The sequence below is a fragment of the Penaeus monodon genome, chromosome 4, assembly GCF_015228065.2.
Source record: "Penaeus monodon isolate SGIC_2016 chromosome 4, NSTDA_Pmon_1, whole genome shotgun sequence".
Lineage (NCBI taxonomy): Eukaryota > Metazoa > Arthropoda > Malacostraca > Decapoda > Penaeidae > Penaeus > Penaeus monodon.
Genome location: NC_051389.1, coordinates 20,257,672 through 20,280,111, shown reverse-complemented (window position 1 = coordinate 20,280,111; position 22,440 = coordinate 20,257,672). Strand labels below are relative to the sequence as shown.

General features: G+C 36.8%; 1 protein-coding gene across 1 annotated transcript in view; it reads left to right on the top strand.

Annotated features, from left to right (window-relative positions):
* The first annotated feature begins 277 nt into the window (after nt 1-277).
* LOC119570720 overlaps nt 278-22,440 on the top strand; it is a 111,066-nt gene continuing 88,903 nt past the window's right edge. The window contains exon 1 of the mRNA XM_037918355.1: nt 278-303. The gene's annotated coding sequence lies outside the window, so the exon portion shown is untranslated. The remainder of the gene's footprint in view (nt 304-22,440) is intronic.

The following is a 22,440-nucleotide window of genomic DNA, read 5'->3' as shown; positions in this document are numbered from 1 at the left end:
ACAGTTTTAGATATACGCGTGTATGGAATCATATTTAACAAAACTGTGGATATTAAAATACAAATCAATAGATTGAGAGCTAGAAGTTTCTATTAATATGTGACACGATCAAACAAAAGAAAAAAGCAACTTTGTACACGCTATGTTTAAAACTACAGGTGTCACGGGACATTGCATGCCACATGTTCTAAACAGCATTTTATTTTACAACAATAAAAGCTGCTCCCACTACAGCAGTACACACGTGTTTTGTCACAGAAGAACCATCAGGAGTAAAGGAGAGAGTGAATTCGACGTTCAATAGTGAGTCTCTTCATAGCGCTTTCCTGACGCATAAAATTGACAAATCCAAAAATATCTTTCATGATGTACTCTCAAAATGACAACAGCCTTAACTGCTTAAAAATCTTAACATCATTCACCAATAAGTTATGGACGTATTGCATCGTCATCGTTTTAATACAATCATGTCTCAGAAAACACAAGATAAATGTCATACTATTGTGTTTGCGGTCGTAGTGATCGGCGATAACGTAGTTCACACATTTTGCTGTCTACAAATCCCGCTAGAATGGTATTGTGGTAGCACAACACGCGCTATGCACTCGAGAATAAATATAGAAAGTGATAGTATATTATTACACGCAGTCACATGCCGCCACACACAACACACACACACCACACACACACCACACAGAACACACAACATACACCATGTATGTAGACACACACAGCACACCACACACACTCACACACACATGTGAGTATGTGCGTCCCCCCCCTGTGCGCGCGTGAGCGGTGTGTGGTGGTGGTACTATATACATTATATAGTTATATATTATATATTATATATCTATATATATATATTATTATCTATATATATACACAACACACATAACACTATGCTTATGTGGTGTGTGTGGATGTTATGTGGATAAACATGATGTGTGTGTGGGTGTGTGTTCTTATTATATATATATACTATCTATTTATATATATATTATATATATATATTATACTATATATATTATACATAGTGTTATATCAACAATCTCATATAGTTATATATACACACATATATATATAGTATATATCTATATTTATATATATATAATGCATATCGTATATATCCAAATATAAATATTATATTATATATATATAATATATCTATATTATAATTATATATATATATAATATATATATATATGCATATGAGTACAACACACACAAACACACACACACACGATATGCAAAATAATAGATATATATATATTATAATATATATATAATTATATATAGAATAAACAGATATTATATACTATATAGTATATAGATATAGGAGCAGATATAATATATAGAGATATTACACAAAGTACACCACACACAAACACATGCACACACACAAACACACACACACACACACACACACACACACACACACACACATTTATTTATACACACACACACCACACACACACACACACACACACACCCACCACACATATATAGATATATATAGATATATATATATATATATATATATACTGTCTATATATATATAACACACAACCCGCACACACAAGCACACACACATATACACACACAAACGACACAAACACACACACACACACACACCATATATATCTATATATATATATATATATATATATATTATAATATATAATATATATACTATATATATATATGTGTGTGTGTGTGTGGGTGTATCAACAATACGTCGCAAAGACCGGAGTACATTCACACCTCCGGTCCAAGCACGCAGCCCTTCTCCTTGGGCAGGACGCAGATGTCGCAGGCTTTCTCTTTTCGCACAGGAGCAAAACATCCGTCTTCCCCCCCCTAAGGGAACGCCGCATAAAGGACGCGTCCGTAAAGTAGAGAGACACACAGAGAGACAAGGCGGCCGGACAGCCTAAGCCACACAGGGTCAGCTCCACCACTCGTACACCGAGAACACGGGGTTAATATCTGTCTTCAAGGAATAAACAAACAGCAAGCTAAAGCCCTTTTCACTGACCACCCAAGTCCATCTCTCGTCTCGCTCACCATTTGGGTGGACGCGGTGCTCCTAATCTCTCGTGTCACTCATATTCTGGTGGCTGCGGGGCCCACTCGCTACATCTGGCAATAGTTGGTGCTCCAACTCACGTGTCGCTTACATCTGGCGACAGCGGTGGCCTTTTCGCTTACATTTGATGGCAGCGGGTTCAAAGACATCACAAACGCCGACGCATATTCGGACACCACCTTCGATTCCTCGGCCGACGCCTGTTGCCCGATCACGCGAAGGCATCCCCGCCTCTTTTAGCGCCAGCCATCGCTACATAGCCTCTTCGATCACGCCTACCGCATCATGTGCTGTCCTACTACTTCGTGTTTGAACACTCACGCCTGTGCCACCCTCCTGACGAAGTCGCTGAAGATGTATCTTCGCACCTCTATGCCGCACACTCGCCAATCCAGCTCACTGCCTCGCTAATTCTTCGCGGAACCCTCGTCAACACAGCCAGGATGTCGCAGTTTATCCAGCACCAACAATCGTCTCGTTACTATTTAAAAGGTAAGTGTACCTATTAGTGCCAGAGTAATAGTAGCCCTACCTATACCACCAACCTTGCATACAAAAGTTGCCTTATTTCAAATTCAAGTAAAGCCACTCTACAACGCACACTACTAATTTATACTGCCTTAACTTCTCCCTGTAACATGTTTTTTTTTAACACAATCACACACTGAGATCAACAAGTGACACGCACCCCACTCACTCACACCTCATTCCCCTAGCCCTAACCATACGTAATTGATGGTTGTGTTAGTATTCTGCTATTATCACACACCTTCAGATCGCACAATTTAGCATATATCACTTCCCTCAGAATAAATGAGTACCTTCAAGTTAAATTAATTATGCATGTTGCTGATTCTCATCATTTATCATGGTATTTCTGTGAATATGAAATTATTTTTTTTTTATCTTAATGATTCCTATTATAATCACTTATACGATATGCGTATGTTATATTCTGTGTATACACTATATTCGTTCTGACTATATCACTGTTCGTCATACTTGCGTGTATAATCTGTCGCTCGTTCAACACGTAGATTTCGATCAACCGACTATTCTCTTATTTTACCTACCCTCCCATCTACGCGGAATTCACTCTAAGATTGCATATTTGACTAGTGCCATCCATTATGACTAATAACTGAACCAAAGATTCTTTACGGACGTCCTCTCGAAGTTCGATATCGTCTCAGTAAGCTGGAAGTTGAGGCTCTTAGTTTAAAGGTTTGGGAATATGTAACTGGATGGTAGATCTTCAGTTGCAAATAATGGAAAACATTGGAGGACACCATGTTTATATATGGCTACTCAGTTACATCACCGCAAGTTAATTTTAAGCCCGGATCATGGCCGTAAAACGAAGGATCCCTGCGCCGCCCCCCGTTACCGAGAATTACGCTTATACGCTGATTGAAGCGCCGAGACCGCGCACTGTTGATTTTCACTATGCAAGTTTAGCCCGGCTCATGGCCGAGTTAAACGAAGGAATCCTGCGCCGCCGCACACTTACGCTCATACGACTGAAGCGCCGAAGACGCGCACTGTTAGATAAAGTTCAGGCCCAGCTGGCCTATGTGTCGAAGAATATATACTTGCTATTTACCCCAAGATATGGAATTCTATCCGCAATTAATTTTCTCATTCTTCAATATGATGGTACCTTATTGAACTCGTAATCCTGACACATTCAAGCAAGTAACACCTTACTTGACACTTACCCTCTTGTGACAACTGTCCTTATTATGCTCTCATTTCTCGCAATTTAGTAAGGATTGACAACACATTATCATCCTCTTCTTAGCCCTTTACTGCCTGGTACATTATATTTCAGATACTGAAGACGATGCACCCTCCTCGCTACTGAAGATTGTGCACCTCAGTGCGAAACCCTATGCCACACCCGCTACCCTGGCACGCGAGGACCTGGGATCTCTCGGATCCCCAGGAACCATCGTAGATACCACAACAGACCCTTACTGCATCGTTTCAAAAGCGTTACAGTCGGCTCGAGGACGAGCTTGCGGCGTGGCCGAGCGGTATCAACAATACGTAGCCAAGACCGGATGTACACTTCACACCTCCGTCCAAGCGCAGCCCCTTCTCCTTGGCAGACGCAGATGTCGCCGGCTTCTCTTTTCGCAAGGAACAAAACATCCGTCCTCGAGGGACGCCGCATAAAAGGACGCGGCCGTAAAGCAGAGAGACACACAGAGAGACAAGCGGCCGACAGCCTAAGCACACAGGTCCATGCTCCACCCTCGCACCCGCGAACCGGGGGTCTCATAACGTCTTCAAGAATAAAACCAGCAAGACTAAGCCCCTTTTCACTGACCCACCCAAGTCATCTCTTGTCTCGCTCACATCTGGGAACGCGGTGCTCCTAATCTCTCGTGTCACTCTTATTGGCTGGCTTGCGGTGGCCACTCGCTTAATCTGGCAAAGTGGTGCCCCCAACCACGTGTCGCTTACATTGGCGACCAGCGGGGCCCTTTTCGCTTACCGTGTGTGTGTGTGTGTGTGTGTGTGTGTGTGTGTATACGCGAGTGTGTGTGTGTGTGTGGTGTGTGTGTGTGTGTGTGTGGTGTGGTAGGGAGAACACCAAGGCGATGCAATCGAGAAGTAAATATTAGATAAGTGTTGTCACTATGTATATATATGCAATGTCACACCACACACAATATCACACACGCATCCACACACACCCACATATGTGAGTGTGTGTGCGCGCGCGTGTGTGTGTGGGTATACATATATTATTACATACATACACACACCCCCCACACTCACACATATGCTTATGTTTGTGTGTGTGGTGATGTTTGTGTATAAACTATGTATATGTGATAATATATTATATATATATATATATATTATTATGTCGCATTATATATATATTATATATATATATATAATATATAACATACACAGATATGTTATCTATATTATATACTATATATATCTAATACATATATATATTATATGTCATATATTATATATATTACTATGATTTAGTCTTCTTTTAACGGTAGTCATGTCTGAGGCCGACGTGGTCACAGAGCATGATACTTTATGGTAGTTTCATGTTGTGTGTGTTCTTTGAGTGATACGTGGTAGGGCCCAGTTCTTTCCACGAGAAGTGCGGGCGTATGTTTAGTGTACTATGCTCTCTATTTATCCGGGCTGTGGGACCAGCACTTGATGTTGGGCTGGTGTGCCACAGGGCTAGGTAGGCAATCAAGGTGAAGTTCCGTGCCCAATGGAACAACGCGGCGGTCAGTGACTCGCACCCTCGAATTCAGATTTGCGCCGTCTGTGACAGTCTTGAGCCAGGACGCTCTAACCAATTCCGGCCAACGCGGCCCATATATCATTATACTTATATATACATATGGATATATAAATATATATTACATATGTATAATATACGATATACACATATGTGTGATCTATAACAATTATCATTATGAATATATACATATGTATATATATTATATATATATAGGTGTCGCGGTGGCACCGAATGGTTAGAGCGCGGACTCACACGACGGTCATCGATCGGCAAACTGAATCGAGGTTCGAGTCACTGCCGCCGCGTTGTTCCCTGGGCAAGGAAACTTGCCCTTGATTGCATACCTAGCCACGGTTTGGCAAGCTATAGCCAAGTCGGTTGCTTGTCCCAAGCCGTGGTAAATAGAGAGAATGATACCTAAAGGTGTCCCGGCACGCTCCGTGGAAAGAATGGGGACGCCATTACCACGTACTCACTCCAAGAGTATCACAACATGAAAACGACATTAAAGATCATGCTGGATCCATCGGCGGTGTCAGACTATGACCTACCTTAAAAAGAAAATATATATATTATATATTATATATATATATTACTATATATACTATAGTATAGTATATATATAGATATTATGATAGATATGTGGTTATGTATATATATATATATTACAGTATAAATAAGAAACTAATATATAGACTTATTATTATACTATATATTATATATATATGCACATATAAAGTTTATATCCAACCGTACACACACACAGTGTAAGCATATGTGTGGTGTGTGGGTGTATAGTATGTATATATAATGGATTACTACACACATCACCCTGTACGCGCGCGCACACACACTCACATATGTGTGTGGTGTGGGTGTGTGTGTGGGTGTGTGAGTGTGCGTGATATAGATACATATACACACGTATCTATATTTATTCTGAGGCCTCGCGCTTTTTGTGTTCTCCTACAACCACACACACACACACACACACCCACCACAACAAACACAAACACACGCGTATACACACACACACACACACAACACACACAAACACTGTAAGCGAAAAGGGCCACCGCTGTCGCCAGAGTAGCGAACAGTGAGGTGGTGAGCACCACTTTGCCAGGATGTAAGCGAGTGGCCCGCAGCCACCAGAATATGAGTTAACGAGAGATTAGGAGCACCGCGTCACCAGATGTGCGCGAGACGAGAGAGATTGACTTGGTGGGTCAGTGAAAAGGGGTAGCTTGGTATATTTTGAAGAAAGGATATGAGACCCCCGTGTTCGCGGGTGGACGAGGTGGTGGAGCTGGACCCTGTGTGGCTTAGGCTGTCGGCCGCTTGTCTCTCTGTGTGTCTCTCTGCTTTACGGACGCGTCCTTTTATGCGGCGGTTCCCTTCGAGGACGGATGTTTGTTCCTGTGCGAAAAGAGAAAGCCGGCGACATCTGCGTCCTGCCCAAGGAGAAGGATCTGCGTGCTGGGACGGAGGTGTGATTGTACATCCGTCTGCCTACGTATGGTTGATACCGCTCGGCCACGCGCAAGGCTCGTCATCGAGCGACTGTAACGCTTGAAACGATGCAGTAGAGGGTCTGTTTGGTATTCTACAGATGGTTCCTGGGATCCGAGAGTCGCCAGGTCGTCGCGGTGCCAGTGTAGCGGGTGTGGCAGGTTAGCAATGAGGGGCATACATTCGTAGCGAGGAGGTCAATCGTCTTCAGTAGCTGAAATATAAGTGTACCAGGCCAGTAAAAGGGCTAGAAGGAGGATGTAATGTGTTTGTCAATAACTTATAAATTGCGAGAAAATGAGGAGAATAATAAGGACAGTTTGTCACAAGAAGGCGGAACGTGTCAAGTAAGGTGTAATGCTTGAAGGTCAGATATAGACGAGTTCATAAGGTACCATCATATGAAGATAGAAAAAAATTAATTGGATAAAGAATTTCCCATATCGTTGGGGTAAATAGGCACGTTGATATATGTTCGAACACATAGGAGCTGGGCCTGAACTTTATTCTAACAGTGCGCGTCTTCGGAGCTTCAGTCGTTATGCGAGTAAGTGTGCGGCTGGCGCAGGCGTCCTCGTTTTACGGCCATGAGCCGGGCTAAACTTGCGGTGAAAATCAAACAGTGCGGGTCTCTCGGCGCTTCAATCGTCCATGAGCGTAATTCTCGGTCGGCTGGGCGCGGGTTCTTCGGTTACGGCCATGAGGCCGGGCTTAATAATTAACTTGCGGGACATGTTAATGAGTAAGCCTATATATACCCATGGTGTCTTCCATATGTGTTGCCTGATTTATTGCAACTGGAGATAATACAATCTAGTACTCATTCACCAAACCTTTAAACTAAAGAAGCATCAAATCCAGATTACTTGAGGACAAGAATATCGAATTCGAGAGGGATCGTCGTAAAAGAGATTTGGGTTCGTATTAGTCATATGGATGGCCACATAGTAAAATATGCAATCTTGGAGTGAATCCGGTAGAGTGGGCAGGTAGGTAAATAAGAGGATAGCATGGTGATCGAAATCTGTACGTTCGCGTTGAACGAGCGACAAGTATTCGCACGACACGTGCAAGTAGAAGAACAGTGATATAAAGGACGATATATGTTATGACACAGAATTAGACAATACGCTATATACGTAATGACGTGATTAATGATATAGAATTCAATATAGAGAAAAAAATAAATATTTTCATTAATTCCACAGAAATAAACATGAATAATATGATGAGAGCAGCAAACATAGCAATAATTAATAAAATTGAAGGTACTCATTTGTTCTGAGGAAGGGTATTGCTAAATGGTGCGATCTGTAGGATAAAATGATAAATAGACAGAAAAATTACATAACACAATACATCTAATTACGGAGGTTAGGGGTGGTGAATGATTTGGGAAGTGTGTAAGTGAGGGTGCGTGCCTTAGGGTGATTCTCAGTGTTTGTGATTTGTGTTAAAAAAAACAATGGTTGACAGGGAGGAAGTTATGCAGTATACGCATAGTAGTGGTAGCGTTTGTAGAGTGGCGTGTACTTGAATTGATAAGAAGGCAATTTCTGTAGCAAGGTGTGAGTGGGTATAGGGAGGGCAATAATTTACTTGGCACTAATAGTATACACTACTTTAATAGTAACGAGGAAGATGTGGTGCTGGATTAGAACCGGCGACACTGGCTTGTGTGACGAGGGTTCGCGAAGAATTAGCGAGGCAGGTGAGCTGGATGGCGAGTGTTTGTGGTCGGCATAGAGTGCGAAGAACATCTCAGCGACTTCGTCAGGGGGTGGCAACAGGCGTGAGTGTTCAGCACGTAAGTAGAGTAGGACAGACATGATGCGGGTAGGCACGTGATCGAAGAGGACTGGTCACGATGGCTGGGCGCTAAAAGAGGTGGGAGGACACTTCGCGTGGATCGGCATCAGGCGTCGGCGAGGAGCGAGGTTTTGTAGGGGAATATGCGTCGGCGTTGTGAGGTCTTGAAACACGACACGCTGCCATCGAGAAGCGAGCGCGAACAAGGCCACCGTCTGTCGCCAGATTAAAGCGACAAGTGAGTTGGAGCACACTTTGCCGAGTATGTGACAAGCGAGTTGGCCCACCGCAAGCCACGAGAATATGAGTGACAGAGAGATTAGGAGCACGCGTCACCAGATGGAGCGAGTACGAGGAGTGGACTTGGGTGGGTGCGCAGTGAAAAGTGGCGACATTAGCTTTGCTGGTTTATTCGTGAAGACAGTATATGGACCCCGTGTTCGCGGGGGAACGAGGTGGTGGAGCTGGACCCTGTGTGGCTTAGGCTGTCGGCCCCGCTTTTCTCTCTTGTGTCTCTCTAACTTACGGACGGGTCTTTATGCGGCGGTTCCCTTCGAGGACGGATGTTTGTTCCTGTGCGAAAAGAGAAAGCGCGACTCTGCGTCCTGCCAAAGGCGAAGGGCGCTTGCTTGGACGGAGGTGTGAAGGTAACATACGGTCTTGCTTACGTAATTGTTGATACAACAAACACACACACACACACAACTATATATATATATATATATACTATATATATATATAATATATATATAATATATATATATATATATGTGTGTGTGTGTGTGGGGGTTGTGGGTTGTGTGTGATGTATGGGTGTGTGCGTGTGTTTGGTGGGTTGTGGTATTAGTACTATGTCATAACAGTATATGAGTATATTATATTATATTATATATATATTAATATATATATATGTGTGTGTGGTGTGGGTGTGGTGTTGTGTGTGTGTGGTTGTGTGTGTATATATTATATTATATGTGTGTGTGTGTGTGTGTGTGTGTGTGTGTGTGTGTGTGTGTTGTGTGTTGTGTGCATGTTGTGTGTGGTGTGTGTGTATTAGTGTATATGTTATATTTATATGTATATAATACATTCTAGACTTCCTATATATATATATATATATATAGTATATAATATAATATAATATATATATATATATATATTATATAGATATATTTGTGCATATGGCGTGTGTGTGTGGTGTTTGGTGTGTGTACTCATATGTATATAATATATAATATATATATTAGCTTATAAGATATATAGTAATATTATATATATATATATATATATATATAAATATTTGTATAATACTATGCATAGATATGTATAGATATATATATATATCTATATATCATATATATATTATATATATAATATATTATATATGTGGGTATTCTACATATGTACATTGTATATAGATACATATGTATATATATATATATATAATATATATATATATTATATATATATATATATATATATATATATTATACACACACACACCACACACATACATTTTTATACCAAACAGTCACACACACTCACATTAGCATATGTGTGTGTGTGTGTGTATAATCATTATATATATATATATATATATATATCTATAGTATTATATATATATATACGAGTGATAACACACACACAGACACACGCGCCGCGCGCCGCGCGCACACTCACATGTGTGGGGTGTGTGTATGTGTCTCTGTGTGTTTTGTTTTGTGTGTGTGTTTGTGTGTGTGTGTGTGGTGTGTGTTGCTTAGTGTCGTGGGTGTTGTTGTGGGTGTATTTTTGTGTGGTGTGTGGATGTGACTGCGTGTATATATATTACCATATATAGTACACTTATCATATATTTATTCCGTCGGTGCAGTCGCGCTGTGTTGTCCCTGACCTGCTAAGCTGAGTATTGTAGACAGCAAAATGTTTGTGAAACTACGTAATGTCTGATAAACTAGGACGCAAACATGAACATTATGACATTATCTTGTGTTTTGGAGACATGATGTTTACAGACGATGAATATGAATGTCATCTTGGGTGAATATGTTAGATTTTAAAGCAGTTAAGGCGGTTGTTATGTGCGGTAACAGCATGAAAAAAAGGGAAAAAATTTGTGGATTCTGCAATTTTATTGCGTCAGGAAAAGTAGCGCCTAATGAAGAGACTACTAATTGAACTGTCACGAATTCACTCTCTCACCTTTTCTCACTGATGGTTCTTCTGTAGACAGAAGAAACAGTGTGTCACTGCTGTAGTGGGAGCAGCTTTTGATGTTTAAAATAAAATCATGTTTAGAACCAGGTGTGGCATGCAATGTCCGTGCACCTGTAGTTTTAAACATGCGTTGTACCAGAAGTTTCTTTTTTTCTTTTGTTGATCGTGTCACATATTAATAGAAACTTCTATCTCTCAATCTATTGATTATGTATTTTAATATCCACAGTTTGTAAATATGATTCCATACACGGTACTATTAGAAAAACTTTTTGTAAAAGTTGAGTGGCATGTATTGCGCCACAATTAAGCTACCCCAGATCTCCATTCATCACAGGATCAAAATCCTAAAAGAGACTACAAAAAGTTAGAGATACAAAAAAGTTTCAACCTTTATCTTCCAGCTCTACAACACTTGTCCGCGACTGCACACGTACTGTATATGTGTGAGTAAAACTATTACCTCGCATTACCATAATGATTGGTGTCGACCGCATATGATATGTTACTATAGTGAAAAGGTTATTATGTATAATATAAACGCAACTTTATGTATTTCATGCTGATGTGGTTTTGCAAGTATGGTTGTGTACAGATATAGCAGAAGCAACATAGAGCTGGACTTTGTGTCGCAGAGCTGAATTGGTGAGATTAATTTCTGAGACAAGGACCATAGAGCGCTGAATTTCTTTTATGTACATATCAAATGTAACACCAAATTAATTCAAGAAAATAATTTCATAATTGTTTTTTTATATATTTGTGACTACAAAACAAGTGAAAAGTGTAGTCATATAAATAACTATATATAAGTTATATATGATTATATGTAATATATAAATATAAATAACATTTCCACATATATATGATTATATGATCATATCGGAGTCTGTCAAATGTTATCATTTCAAATAATTCTCTGCTCGGGTAGTGAGTAGGTTATAAGATGATTTTTTTCTATAGCAGATGAAAGAGAGTAGTTTCATTATTTCGTTCTCTTTTACTGAACGGAAGATTATAGGTTCAGCTTGTTAGAACAGTAATCTATCATCGTAGAATAAAAATTAAATACGTGCGATTTTCGTATTATGTTTATTTACGAGTTTTTGTAGTGGAGCAGAGTAGGCATATATATAACGCAATCCATATATAAGTAACAAATATAACATACCGTGGATAGACGGAATAATATGAATATCTAACATCTTTGCCAACAGATTTCACGGGATAAAGTAATAAACATTTCTCTCGAAATCCCCACCCCTTACTTCAAAAAGATAATAGGTAGAAAAGGAGATTTGAACTTTGGTCTTTTTTTTATACATCATGTACAGCTAATATAATAAATAATTCAGGACGATGACTTTAGATGCGAATATAAATCCATTCATGTCGGTTATGAAACATACCTTAGAATTCAATTCGACCAGGGTAGCCGACACCGTTCAGCAGCAGAAAATAGAAAAAAAATTAAAGATTACTTACGTGTAAACGTAAGAAAAAAATGTCATTTTGTATGTAAATAAAAGTATGGATGTACTGCTAGAAGTAAGGTAGCGCTCCCTCCTTTCAAACCACTAGACGAAGTATAGTAGATTTGTCTTGGTTGTATGTCGTGTGACAGGTTCAACGCCTCACCAACACCATCTTCGTGGGTATGGCGCGAGGCCTGGAATATGATAATGAAGAGTAATAATGCCTGCCCCAGACTATTATATTCTCCTATTTTAATCCTGCATTCTACAACATGCTAGTTTTAAATCAGTGTCTAGACAGATTAATTGTTCGTATAACATTGTTTCCTGTTTCACACATGTTTATTGATAAAAAGTGTGATGACTCAGCAATTAGTTCTATCGGATACGGGGATTCCATTTATTCATTTTTGCTATCGTTTAATCGTTTAAGTCCGACCTCCTAAATGTAATTATCAGTCAATAGATCTTCTCAGTGGGAGTCTTGGTTATCGTCCGTCCACCACACGGAGTGTTTTATATATCAACATATGGCCAAAACAAATGGAGGAGACACGTAGTTATAAGTAACTGTGAGGACGTGTGTGTGTGTGGTGTGTGTGTGTGTGTGTGCTGCGTGTGTGTGTGTGTGTTTGTGTGTGTTTGTGTGTGTGTGTGTGTGTGGTGTGTGTGTGGTGTGTGTGTGTGTGTGTGTGTGTGGGTGTGTGATTATCCAATAGTTAGCATACTAAAATCAGTAGTATATGATGCAATTGTGTACTAGATAGATACTACTTGTATTAATTATTACCCGGGACGTTTAATCATAGCGGAAGTAAGCGTTGTTAGGTAACATACCGGCGTTTAAATGCCACGCTCTCCCGTGTATAACAGAGCCAGCATAAAACGCCGATGGAGCATCGTCAAGTCCAAGTCCGGACCATTTCATGACGTCACCATTTGCTGTGTTGATGATTAGGCCTTTGGGAACTATCTGCTGCTTGTTGAAAATCTCTTTGTACTATTGACCTGATCTTCGAGATATGGGACTTTATGCTATAACGGAAAGGAATGATTCACATTGCGAAGCCCTGTAAAGAAACTGCGCTCTCTGAGCTTCGTAGATAGCCCCAGAAGAGCAGTTAGTTGCCAGGTGACGTAACTTTCAAATTGAAATAATGTTTCGAAAAACCATCATGTGGCCGAATCTTGTTGTATATACAAATACTGATACTGAATAAAGTTATCTTGAAGCATGTTATTTATTGTATATATATGCATATAATTATATATATAATATAATATATATATATATATCTATATATAGATATTTATTTATTTATACCACTCGTTGCGTTGTGTGTGTGTGTGTGTGTGTGTGTGTGGTGTGTGTGTGTGTGTGTGTGTGTTGTGTGTGTGTGTGTAACGTCCATGGTAATTTACGTTAAACTGATACTGTTTAACATTGATTTTTATTGTTGTTGTTGTTACGACAAATTTGGCTTTTCTGTCGTGAAATACGAGACAGTAATCAGAGTCAAAACCACACATTTATTGCCTGTTAATATGACGTTCCATCTGTTTTTCTGAATGTGTTTTATAATTCAATGTCTTTGAGAGTATGAACAATAGTGTGAATCATTTCTAAAGGAAGTGAAAATATTCTCCCATTCCAAAAACCTTTCACTATTCAGCAATGATCAGGCCTGACCCAAAAGTATATAGGAGAGAGAGGACCATGAGGGAGCATTCAATACGAAGGCTATTATTGATACTTGACTCACAGAAAATGCGAGAAGGAAAGCACGTCTACATTTGAAATGCAATAACACAGCTTCACTACAGATCTTACCAATAAAGAATCAAATTCAGATATTGAGTTAATAAAGAGCCAAGCATCATTTGTATGGGCCGTTTATGTACAGTAGAGTAAATGCTTATACCAGCTGTTTACTTCAACATAAAAAAAGGTATGGATAATTATGTATACAAAGACAGGTGCCAATTCGATAGACAAAATTTATTCTTGTGATAAGATCTAGACTAACAAGGAAATTTGTAAGTTCACAACTTCCTCTAATAATGCTTCTTTGAGAGAAATAACACGAATGGTTTGAATAGAAACGTGTATTATTATGAAGCTCTTTATATAATTTCTCTTCTGAAAATTAATTTCGTGACGTTATAAAATTCATAAAGTAATAGCTTTTACATCCTCCCCACTCGCCGCTAATATGGTGAGCATCCGTATGTTGGACTATAAGGGGTGCATAATCAAAAATAATTCAAAACAAGCTGAAGTAACTTTTCTACTAGTTACTAATTTAATTCAGGTAACCAATCTAACAATTCACATGTCACAAACACATTACATTAGGTTATTAATCGTCTCATTGTTCTCACGTAAGATCAGGGAAATGGCCAACGACCATACGCTTATAGAGGATATTGCCTTAGATAAAAAAGGCGGTGTGGATGATCCTTTATTATGAATGCTGTACATCGTCGTGAGCATGAATGTATACATCCAGCACACACAACACCACACAAAAAAAAAAAAAAAAAAAAAAAATAAAACATACACACATACACGTGTGTGTCGTGTGGTGTGTATCTATCTATCTATCTATCTATCTATCTATCTATCTATCTATCTATCTCTATATATATATATTTAGTTTTATTTATAATATATTCTATTTATATATACGTGATTGTTTGGGTTGTGTGCATAAGTTTAGTATGTGTGTATGTATTTGGTATGTATTTGTGTACGTATAATATATATATTATATATATATATCTATTGATATATATATATTATATATATATATATATATATTTATATATATATATATATATCAATATATTGTAATGTATGTACGTATGTATATGTATGTATATGTATACATATATATTACACACATATATAGATAATATATATATATACATCGTATAAATATATATATATATATATATATATATATATTATATAATGCATTATATATAATATGGATAATATATATATAACATATACACAATACACACACATACAGACGTGTGTTGTAGTGTGTAGTGTATATATATATATATATTATATATAATATATATATATATATATATACTATATATATACTTTATATATATATACTTATATTTATATATAATATATATATAAATATGTATATATATGTATATATATATGTCAATGCATGTATGTATGTATGTATGTATAGGTATTGTCTATGTATACATATACATACAATATATAGATAATTATACATATATATTATATATATATACTATCACTAGACTATATATATGCTATAGATAGATATGGTATAATATTATATACATATATATATATTACACATGTAGTTATGTATATTCATATGTATATATATATATATATTACATTGAATGTATGTATGTTTATATGCATAAATATTGAAAACATAAAATATATTGTATATATTAAATATATATGTGATATATACATATAGATATTGTCTTTCTATATGCACGTTTATTGCATATACATTATATATATAAATATATATATAATATATATATATCTATATAATCAGTAATACATAAATCTATATATTTCTTATATATAACACGTATAATATGTATAGAATACATATATATGTGGATATATATATATATATATATATTATATATTTATATCATATATTATATATATATATTTATATTATATATTATTATCTATATATATTCTATATGTGTGTTGTGTATGTATAGTATACATACACACTATTTAATTAACACAAAGTACACACAACCCACAACACACACAAACACACACATTACACCCACACAAACACACACAACCAGACACACAACAAGAGACACACACACACAAACACATAATCTTATATAATATAATATATATATATAATATCATATATATATATATATATATATATAATTTTTTTTTTTTTTTTGTTTTTTTTTTTTTCTTTTTTCGATCATGATTACCATGATTTTTGGGGCAATTTAGGATGGTGGTTGCGTGCCTTCCGCCCGGTGTTTTTGTCGAGTCACCATCTCTATTTACCGTTCTGGGACCGTCACTGACGGGGGCTGGCTTGGCCACCTAGCGCAGGCAGGCAAATCGATGGGGAATGTGCTTGCCCCAAGGGGAACAACGTCCTCCGGCCAGGGTTGACTCGAAACCCTTCGAATCAGGATGCCGGTCGTGGACAGTCTTGAGTCCGATGCTATAACCACCGGCCATCACAGCCTCTTATTTATATATTATATAATATACTAGAGATAGTATATATTTATATTATATAGTATATTTATATATATATATGTATCTGTCTATATATAACATATATATAATATTAATATAATATATATTCAATTATATATACTATTATGTATGTACTATATTATTTATATATTTATTGTATCTATTATTTATTTATTATGGTATACATATTACTATTGTACAAGTATGAATATTATATGTATATATATTAGATATGAATGTTGTTTACATTATATACATAATATATAATATCTATATGTATATATATAATTATATATATATATATATATATTATATATATATTCTTATGTAGATATATACATAGACATGCATATGCATATATACACATATATATGTATATGTGTGTGTGGGATTGGGTGTGTGTGTATGTGTGTGTGTGTGTGTTTGTGTGTGTGTTTGTTTGTGGGGGGGGGGGGTTCTGTACACCTTATATAACATTAAATTTTTAACCCAAAACAAAACAATTCAAAGCAAAACCACCAACACCACCCCACCCACAACCACAAAATAATTTTTATATGTATATATAACATTTACATTGGGCATATGCCATTATTACACAATTTATAAGTATATGTGTGTGTTGTGGTGTGTGGTTGTGTGTGGGTTTTGGGTGTGTTGGTTGGGTCTCTGTCTCTCTCTCTCTCCTCTCTCTCTCCTCTCCTTTTCTCTTTATATATATATAATTTTTAATTTTTAAATTATATATATATAATATATAGATAATAATATTGTGGTGTTTTTGTGGTGTTGGGTGGTGTGTGTTTGTTTTTGGGTGTTGTTTTTGTTTTTTGTGTGGGGTCTATATTAAATATATTTTCATATTTTTATATATTTATATATATATTATATATATAATTTTTTAATATATATAATATATTAAATTATTATATAATATAAAATTATTATATATATAATTAAAATAGAGAGAGGGGAGGAAGAGAGAGGGAGAGAGAGGGGTTTTGGGTGTGTGGTTTGTGGTGGGTGTGTTTTGTGTTGGTGTGTGTGGGTTGTGGGTGTTTGTTCCTCTCTCCCCTCTCTTCTCTCCCCTCTCTCTTCTTCTCTCTTTTAAAAATATTTTATTATATAAAATATATATATATATTAATATATTTGTGTTGTGTGTGTGTGTGTGTGGGTGGTTGGTGTGTGTGTGTGTTGTGTGTTGTTTTGGGTGTGTTCTTATATATATTAAAATTTTTTTTTTTTATTTTAAAATTTATATAATTTTATAATATTTAATTAATTATATTATATATATATATTATTATATAAAATATATATATATATAAAAAGAGAAGGGAGAGAAGAGGGGGAGAGGGGAAGGGGAGAAGAGAGAAGAGGTGAGAGAGAATTGAGAGAGAAAAAAGAAGGATAGGATTTTTTTGTTTTGTGTTTGTGGTGTGTGGGTGTATGTGTTGTGGTGTTGGTGGTTGGGTGTGTGGGGGTTTGGTGTGTGGGTGGGTGGGGGTGTGGTGGTGTGGTTGGTGTGTTTGTGGGTGTGTGGTTTTTGTTTTGTGTGTGGGTGTGTTTTGTATGTGTGGTGGTGTTGTGTTTTGTGTATATTTTTTGGGGTTTGTGTGTTTTATATTTTATTATATATATATAATATAATATTATAATATAATATAATATTTTATGTAAAATTTTAAATTATAATGGTTGTGGTGTTTTTTTGTGTTGGTGTGTGGGTGGTTTGGTGTGGTGTGTGTGGGTGGTTGTGTTTGTGTGGTTTTGTGTGTGTTGTGTGTGGGTGTTTTGTGGCCCCTGTTATGTGGTGTGTGTTGTTTGTGTTTTGTATGTGGTGTTGTGGGGGTTTGGGTTTTATCCCAATATTATTACATATATAACAACATATTTATATGAAAAACAATTTATTGTTTATAATATAATTTATATATTTTAATATATATTTTAAATTTATTAAAATTATAAAATTATAATATGTGTGTTGTGTGGGGGGTGGGGGTGTGTGTGGTGTGTTGTGTGGTGGTTGTGGGTTGGTTTGTGTATTGTGTTGGTTGTGTGTGGTGTTGTTTTTATAAACGTATAATCTATATGTATATTTTATGTAATATGTATTGGCGGAGTGAACGGCCGAACCACGCTCCTCTGAACGACCCCCAGACTTTGGTCGGGAAAATTCGATTTCCTTAAATGGGGTTTCTTCGAGATGAAGTGAAAAAAAGGGATTCCCCAGTTTTAAAATATTGGGTGATAAATAACAATTTGGGATACAGTTTATAATTTCCCCCAAGTTTCGTTTCATATAAAATAAGTAAAAAAAACAAAAAGGAACATAAAAAGGGGGCGTAATTACAAAAAAAAAGAAATATTTTTTAAAAATTTCCTCTAAATAGATATAAATATTCACTTGCATATAAAGGGGGGCCCAGTCATAAAAAAAAAAAAAAGGAAAAATATGAGGGATAATTTTTGATATTTGCAACTTACAATGATTTAAACAACCAGTTATCATAAATCCAAGGACATCGGCAAGTCTCAGTGTGGAATATCATTTTCAATACGTTTTTTTTCTATATCAGGAAAGAAAAAAGGGGTATATGGAAGGCTCAGTGATCTATCGATTCATTATATTATCTTTTTACTGTACGGGGGCCCTATATCTTCTTTAATTTTATAAGATTTTTTTTGGGGTGGAAAATGTTCTTGTTAGTTCCAAAATGAATTTTTTTTAATTTTTCCCTTATTTAGCGGATGGCTATGGCGTATGCCTTTACCATCATTCAATTATAAAACAGTTATAAGAAAACCCAATCAAAAATTTTAAATTTTAAAATTTTGGGGATTTTTGGGGGGACGAAAAAAAAACACGTGACTTCAGGTTCGTCTTCCCTTAAATGTACCAGGGGGAACTTTTACCACTGCCCCGGGGACGGGTGGTAAATTTACAGTAGTCGGATTGTTAAAAAAAACCATTGCCAACGGGTTCAATGGGGGAAATTTGTGTGCTTTCTTGGGCATGGAGAAAAATTTGTAAATCCTGTAAAAATTTGTTTTTTTATTATTTTCCTGTTTTTTTTTTGAGTGTAGGTACCAAAAGGGTATGTATGCCAATGGTTGTAAAATTGGGTTACATGTGCTTCGGGGGTCTATGTGGGGGAATGGAAAAACATATTTACATCTGTACATTTTTTTGTTGCAGAAAAGCTGTTTTTTTCCACGTGTCATGGTGTGATTTCTTTGGGCGCCGACCAAGTTTTGGACTTTAAAGTAATTTAAAAGTCCACAATCCCAAAAAAAAACTTTTTTTGGGGTCCTTTTGTTTCTTTTTAAATGTTTAATAACATATTTCTTTTTTTTGTTTTGGGCAAAAAAATTTTCCGTTGCTAGAAAGGAACTAGTTCACTTTTGGTTCATAGGAATTTTACCAGGGTTACATTTACCATTGTGGGATTTTTTTTTTTCCTATATTGGTAATAAAAATAAATTTTTGGGGTTTTTTGTTGTTGTTTTTTTTTACTTAGTAGGGGCAGTAAAAAACCTCCCCATTCCAGAAAATTTTTATGTATATTAAAAACACCCTCCCCTTTCAAAATTTAATTAACCAACATTTTTATTTTTCCCCCATTTATCCCTTACAGTTACAAAAAAATGTAACTTTTTCAGATAAAAAAAAAAAAGAAAAAAAATTCCATGAATATAATCTCCCCACATCTGACCAATTTTACAGGAATAATCGATAATAAAAAATGGTATTAAAAAAATATAAAGAAAAAAATCTATAAGCTTTCGTGATGATATTAGTTTTTCTAAAATTTTACCACGCCCGATTTAACATAGTCTTTAAAAAAAATATATTTTTTCTGTTTTACATAAATAATATTTATATATATATTATATAATATATATTATATATGTTATTATATATATATATTATAATTAATATATATAATTTTTATATAATTATATTTTTAATATGTATTTAAATAAAATATATATTTAAAATTTAAAATATTTTAAAATATTTATATAATTTATTATTTTTTGGGTGTGTGTTGGGTGTGTTGGGTTTTGGGTGTTGTTGGTGGGGTGGGTTTGTGTGGGTGCCATTTTTTTTTTGGGTGCATTGTGTGTTTTTGTGTGGGTGTGTGTTGGTGTTGTGTGTTTTGGGTGTGGTGGGTTGGTGGTGTGGTTGTGTGGTGGTGTGTGGTTTTGGGTTTTTTGGTGTGTTTGTTGGGGTTGGTTTTGGTGTTGTGTTGGTTTGTTGTGGTTTGTGTTGGTGGGGGGTGTTTGTGTTGGGGGTGTGTTGTTTTGTGTTTTTGGGGGGCGTGCGTGGCGTGGCGTGCGTGGCGGGGCGGGGGTGGGGGTTTGGGGGGGGTTACTTTGGTGTTGGGGGGGTTGTGTTGTGGGGGGGTGTTGTGGGGGGTTTTTTGGGGTTGGGGGTGTGTGGGGGTTTGTTGGGGTGGGGGGGGTTTTTTTGGGGGGTGGGGGGGGGGGGGGTGTTTGATGATTTGGGGTGTTGTGTGTGGTTGGTTGGTTTTTGGGGGGGTTGGGGGTTGTGTTTTGCCGGGGGGGTTTGGGGGTGGTGTGTGGGGGGTTGTGGTTGGTGGGGGTTTTTTGGGGTGTGTTTTTGTGTTTTTTGGGTTTTTGGGGGGTGGCGTTTGCGGCGTGCGTGGGGTTGGGGTGTGGTGGGGGGGGTTTACCTTTTTTGGTGTTGGGGTTTTTTTTTGGGGGGGGGGGGGGGTGGGGGGGTTGTGGGGGGGGGTTTGTGGGGGGGTTGTTGTGGGGGGGTGGGTTTTGTCCCCATGTTGGTTTGGGTTTTTGGGTGTTGTGGGGTGTTGGGTGTGTTTTGTGGTGTGTTGTGTGTTGTTGTGTAAAAAAAATAATAATATTATAATAAAAATTATATTATTAAATTATATAAAATATATTATGCCCTTTTTTTTTTTTGTAAAAAAAATAAAAATTCCCGGTTTTTAAAAACCCCCCCCGGGGGGACTGGTTTAAAAAAAGGGGGGGGGGCACCCAACAAAACCCCCAAAACCCCCACGCAAAAACCCCCACGCAACCAACGGCCAAACACACACCCCCAAAACACCCCAAACCACAACACCCCCCAACACCACAAAAAACTAAAAAAAAAAAATATATATATTATGGAAAAATTATAGGGCTTTTGGGGGTTGGTGGGGTTTTTGGTGTGTGGTTGGGGTGGCTGTGGGGGGTGTGTATGGTGTGGGGTGTTTGTTTGGTGGGTTGGGTGTGAAAACGTTCCGGGAACCTTCCTTTTTACTTAAACAAAAAATTTTAGTGTGAAAAATCGGCAAAAAAAAGGGGGATATTCTTTAAGCAAAAAAAAAAAAAAAAACCCCTTTGGACAAAAAAACGCATTTATTTTCTAAAATGAAATTTTTTTTTTACATGGTTTTTTCCCGGTCGGGGGGGACATTTTGCAATAAAAAAAATTTTTCCCAAATTATAAAAAAAATTTTTAAAATACCAACGTTTTCAGGACCTGTAGAAGCCCCCCAAAAAAAAGAAACATTTTTAAAAAAAAACCCAAAAAAAAAAAAAAAAAACTGGATTTTTGGAATTTTTTCCAACCCCCCGAAAAAATTTTAAAACAGGCATTACCCCCAAAAAACTTCCCTAAAAAAAATTTCAGGGGGATAATTTTATGATCTTTTTCTTTCAAAAAAAAACCCCTATAAAAAAATCAGGGGGCTTTTTTTCAAAATTTAAAAAAGGGGAAAAAAAAAACGAGAAAAAGGGGCAAATTTTTTCA